The following is a 6,000-nucleotide window of genomic DNA, read 5'->3' as shown; positions in this document are numbered from 1 at the left end:
GACACAGCAGAGCCACCCCAGATCCAAGAGACTGGTGGACTCTCCCTGTGGCAGTGTCTTTCCTCCTCAGGGAGGCCCAGCCCAGAGTCCTCCCACGCCACCAGCCCACAACAACCACAGCAGGACTTTTGGGTCAATAAGTGGATGTACTTTCTATAACTAGAACTACCTAAAGAGCAGGATCAGCCTGGGAGGGGGTGAGGATCCTATCCCTGGAGACACTCAACCTCTTGGCTACAGAATATGGGGTTGGTCTAGATGTCCTTGAGAGCTCACCTCACCCTGAGCCTCTTGAGACACCTATGGATTTCCTTCGTGGGATCCAGGCCGGAGGTTGGATGAACCCGGGCCTGATCCAACCCTTTCTCCTCTTCCAGGCAAGTCTGGGCAGAGCCTCAAGGCTCTGAGAGAAAAAGGAGGAAGGGGGAAGGACTTTCAGGGAAAGTGGCATGGCCAGAGTGGCCCCCACCCTCAGCACCGGAGCCGGGGAGCCCTGATACTGGTCATGTTTGCAGGGCTCTATCTGGATGGAAAGTGAGGGCTGTGAGGAGAAAGCAGATGCTGGTAAGAAAAGTGTGGGGTCTATCCCAGCAGGTCATCAGGGGTCTGGCATTCTCAGGTATCCAGTCACCTCAGGGGCAGGACCCTGGCATCAGTGCCCACCTGACTACCAGCCAGAGGTGCAGATAGTCTCCTAGCTGCCTCTAACCTTCCCTTCGTACCTCCCTGCTCTAGACCACCTTGCATGCCACTGCCAGGTGGTGACTGACCGCCCTCCTCTGCTCAAGAACCCACAGGCTCCCTAGTGCCCCTCAGTCAAGTCTAAATTTGTCTGCTAGGTTTCCGTACCCTAACTATCTAACCTCATGTCCCACCCTCCACAGGTGAAATCTCTTCCCGCTCTACCTACTTCATTTCCACCCTGATACTTTTCCTCTCTCCATTCTCCCTGCCAGGAATGCCCCCTCTTTCTCTCAGATCCACTCTTTTTTTTTTCCATCCACCCCCAGTGCAATCCTCCTCTCCCACAAAGCCACTCTTCACCCCTGAAGCCCCACTCCCTCTCTGAATCCTGGTTCCAAAGGTCATCACATTTCTTTTCATGGGCCTTGATATCATCTCCACCTCCCATGTTCCTCTTGGCATCACTGCCCTTAGCCTAGTGCTAGGCACATGGTAGACCTCTTCCAAAACCAGCTGACTGATGGACCCAAACTCATACACATGTGGCCCTGAGAAAGCCAGCCATGGGGTGCACACATCTTTGCCTGCATTCTCTTCTTTCTTCTGTTTTATTTTATTTTTAAGTATGCTCCACACCCAGCATGGAGCCCAACATGGGACTTGACCTCACAAACCCTGAGATCAAGACCTGAGCCAAGATCAAGAGTCGGGCACTTTAACCGACTAAGCCACCTAGGCACCCCTGCATTCTCTTCTTTTTTTTTTTTTTTTTCCAACGTTTTTTATTTATTTTTGGGACAGAGAGAGACAGAGCATGAACGGGGGAGGGGCAGAGAGAGAGGGAGACACAGAATCGGAAACAGGCTCCAGGCTCCGAGCCATCAGCCCAGAGCCCGACGCGGAGCTCGAACTCCCGGACCGCGAGATCGTGACCTGGCTGAAGTCGGACGCTTAACCGACTGCGCCACCCAGGCGCCCCTTTTTTTTTTTTTCAACTACATTCTCTTCTTTTCATGGCAGTTTGATGATTTGTCCTGGGTTTCCCTAGCTTCCTCTTTACCTGGAGAAGGGCTATGGTAATGGTGGTAGTGATGAGGCCACCTAGGAGAGGAGGGGAAGCAAGAGGCGGGGGGGGGGGGGGGGGGGGGGGGAGTTGGCCATAAGGCAACACAGGGATCTTGGTGGCAGAATGGCTCCAATGACAGGAGTATTCATGCTGCTCAAGCAGGACTCAGGAGACTGGGGTGAGTGGGTACAATAGAGAGCCAAAGCCTATTTCTAAATGTATAGAGTTAACTGAGGCTGTTACTGAAACCCCTGGTGTTGGAGGCCCTGAGTATTCACCATTGCTCTAGAAACTCTCTATGAGGTCCCAGACCTTAAATCCAGCCAACCCCTTTGCTGCAAAATTTGTGTGGCTGGACAGCTCCATAAGGCTTGTTTTTCGAGAGTGGTGGCCAGAAGGCTGGGGGCAGGAGAGGCAAAGTGGCATTGGCTCACAGTGGCCTAAGATTGTCCAAAAAACTTCTTGGGGGCTGAGAGGATGCTCTGGTCCTGGTGCCTCCCAGGCCTCTCTGGACTTCTTCCCTGGGGACAGTCTGAACACAAGAATTCTATGGGCTGGAGATTCTTTGCTAATCACAGGCAAGGCAAGTTACTTATTAGCAAGCATCAACATGCAATTCTCATCAACTCCAGGGGAGAGTTCAACCTGGATGAATAACTGGGATACATAGTGTAGACACTGTCATAGGAAGTTCTCCCATATGTCTAACCTAAGTCCTTCCTGCCATAATTGAAGCCCATTTCCTCTCATTCTGACCATGGGAGGAGAAGGAGACAGCCAGTCACCATCCTTTGCTAAAGACCCATCACCTACTTGACCATGGCAGTCAGATTCCTCCTCAGCCTTCTCCAGGGAGCCATGCCCTGCCTGCTCAGGCAGCTGTTCGGAGTTGGCACCTGTCCCTGATGTCTTTCTCTCTCCATGAGAGTATTTGAAACACAGCACTTCCTGGTTCAGGCCTGACCCTTCCCTCTAGGGAGGCTGTCTGAGTAGCCCCCACTCCCGGGTTCCTAGGGCTGCCTGTACCCTATCTCTTGCTTGCTTCAAGTCCTGAGTAGCAGCTGGGATCAGAGATCAGAGGCTGTGTGGAGAAATGAGAGGTCAGAGTTCCTTCCAGGAGATGAATTGTTGCTCGGTGGAGGAAGGTGAAGATCACACAAGGACCTGGGGACACCAAGGGGTCAGGGACAACACTGAGCCCGGATGGTAATGGAATTCCAAAGCCGGAAGAGGGGAGTGAGGGCCGAGTGGGAGAGTGGGGCTGGGGAGAGCTTCCCACCTATCAAAGTTTACAGAGAAGAGAGGTTTCAGAGATAAGTGATCTGTATGCTGGGGAGGGGCAAGAGGAGAGCACAGTGGAGACAGGCCAGCCAGGGGAGAGAGGACGAGTGCGAGTGCATGAGGAGGCTTCTTCCGGGAAAGAAAACCCTCAGCTAGGGAAGCCAGTCTAAGATCTAGGGCCCAGATGAACCTTTGCTTTCAGGCGCTGCCCCCACTCCCTCCATCCTTCAGCACAAATTGGCAGAAGGTTCTCCCTCAGTCCCATCATGCTTAGCAGTGTCTTTGCCCTGTACCCTCTGCTCTCTAGCCTGTAAACCACCTGTCAGCGTCCTCCGCACCCTGAGGGATCTGGGCAGGAGTCAAGGGTAGGCTGGGGCTTGGCCTGCAGCCTGAGGGTCCCCATGCAGAGGCCTCTCTGAGCCTTCCCTGTCTTGCCCTGAGCCTCCCTGTTCATTCACTAGGGTGGGGACAGGAAGGAGCAAGGGAAGGGGAAGCCAGGGGCTCTGGGAAAGTTGCCGTGGAGGCTACCATAAACCCCGGACTCCTCTGTGTCTGGAAATACCCGCTGCATGGCTCCTGACCCTAGCTTTCCAGGCATCCCCTGGGTTTGGCAAATGAAGCTGGGGCAGCTGCTGGATCACTACCAGTGAGGACCTTGCTTTCAGCTAGGAGGTTTCCACCCTGCTCCTCCTTTGTCTCCTTTTCTCTTGATCAGCACACAGGAGGCCTGGGGAGAGCTTCCTTCTTATACAACGAAGAGGGGCTTCTCAGGTCAGGGGGCCTCAGCTTCTCCTCTCTCGAGCCCATTGTCTCTGCATGCTAAAATGTTCTCCTAGAAGGAGAGGGCCCTGTCCACACCAATAACTCCAGCTCCAGGTGCCAGCGGCCCTGGTCTTCCAAGAAGGCAAAGGAGACAGAGTGTGGGGCTAGCCTCAGACCTTGGGCTCCTGGGAACCAAGGAGATTGAACGTGGGAGGCCCTCCTGGTCTCACGAGGAGCCAGAGCAGGCACTCTGCCTCATGCTCAATGATCTTACCCATTCAAACATCCATTCTTTGAAACGTTGGGTCATCAGTCATGAACCACCATCCAGTGGACAGTCCAGCCCAGTCTTTGGACCACCCAGCCCTCTCGGTGATGTGGGGAGGGCTGAGTCCCCTGAGTTGCCAGGAGCCTCAATGACCAGGGCAATTCAGAAGTTGACTTCTCCTTCCTCCTACACACCTCTGCTTTTTTTTTTTTTTTCAACGTTTATTTATTTTTGGGAGAGAGACAGAGCATGAACGGGGGAGGGGCAGAGAGAGAGGGAGACACAGAATCAGAAACAGGCTCCAGGCTCTGAGCCATCAGCCCAGAGCCCAATGCGGGGCTCGAACTCCCGGACCGCGAGATTGTGACCTGGCTGAAGTCGGACGCTTAACCGACTGCGCCACCCAGGCGCCCCTCTGCTTTAAAACACCCTATGAAGGAGGAGGGCTGCCATCTTAAGACCCACACTTGGCCCTAGCAGGAGAAATATCTCTGGAAGGTCAAGGCCATGGGCAGTTGGTTCTTCAACCTTCATCTCTTCTCCAAACCCATTCTTCAAGCTTCAGTCTTCTCTCTCCAGCCAAGAACCTTATCATATCCTGTTTCCACAAAAGACTCTTACAGTCAAGGTTTTCTACTAGGTCCACCTCCTTTCCATGCCCCACCTGGCTTTCCTTGCTTTTTTTCTGCCCTTTGCTTTCTTGCCTCATCCCTTATGACTATTTGCCTCCAGCTATCCCTTTTTCTTCCCTTCCTCCTGGACCTCATTTGATGTCAGGGATCTCCCTTCTACTCCAAGTCTGCCCTTGGCTGTCAGGATGTCACCTGAGGGAAAGGCAACTAATGTTTATTGAGCCCTGCAAATGTGTAATCAGATATAGTCCCTCAGTCACTCTCCCTAGTCACTATTATTATTATCCCCATTGCACAGAAAACTGAGGGGCTTGAGTCAGAGTTAAATTACAAGCCCCAAGAGAGGCACCTGGCTGGCTCAGTCAGTAGAGCATGTGACTCCTGATCTTGGCATTGTGAGTTTGAGCACATGTTGGATGTAGAGATTACTTAAAAATAACATTTAAAAATACTTTTTAAAAAATAAAATAAAAATAGGTCCCCTGGGTGGCTTAATCAGTTAAGCATTGGACTCTCGATTTCAGCTCAGGTCATGATCTCATGTTTGTTGAGTTCGAGCCCCACATCAGGCTCTGTGCTGACTGTGGAGCCTGCTTAGGATTTTCTCTCTGTCGCTGACCTTTCCCTGTTCACACTCATTTTCTCTCTCTGTCTCTATCTCTCTCTCAAAAATAAATAAATAAACATTAAAAAATAAGGGGTGCCTGGGTGTCTGAGTTGGTAAAGCAGCCAACTTCAGCTCAGGTCATGATCTAGCAGTTCGTGGGTTCGAGCCCGATGTCCGGCTCTGTGCTGGCAGCTCAGAGCCTGGAGCCTGCTTTGGATTCTGTGTCTGCCTTTCTCTCTGTCCCTCCCGGGCTCTCTCTCTCTCTCTCCCCCTCTCTCTCTCCCCCTCCCTCCCTCTCAAAAATAAAATAAACATTAAAAAATTAAATTAAATTAAATTAAATTAAAATAAATTACAAGCCCCAAGATCACATGGTTGAGAAGTGCCAAAAACCAGGTCCATGTTATGCTTATTCACCAGACTCAGCCAGAGCCGGCGCTGGGGAGAGGCCCCCATTCCAGCTCAGCCCTCCCCGCATCGCTATCATGGAGAGGCTTCAGGACTCAGTGTCTCTCGACGTCCACGCCCCAGGTCCTACCCCTTTCTCCTTACAGGGGCTCTCACATCTTGTCATCAGCCACTGCATCCTGTTCCCCCATGAAGCCCCCAAATGAGTCCTCAAGGCCACCGCTATGTCATCATCTTTTCTCCTCCATCAGCCTCAGGCCTGTCCTATGGGAAACCCACTCTGTTCCGCGGG

Source organism: Felis catus, chromosome B3 (assembly GCF_018350175.1).
Source record: "Felis catus isolate Fca126 chromosome B3, F.catus_Fca126_mat1.0, whole genome shotgun sequence".
In the NCBI taxonomy this organism is placed as follows: domain Eukaryota; kingdom Metazoa; phylum Chordata; class Mammalia; order Carnivora; family Felidae; genus Felis; species Felis catus.
The sequence above is the reverse complement of the archived record's forward strand: the minus strand, read 5'-3'. Positions refer to the sequence as shown.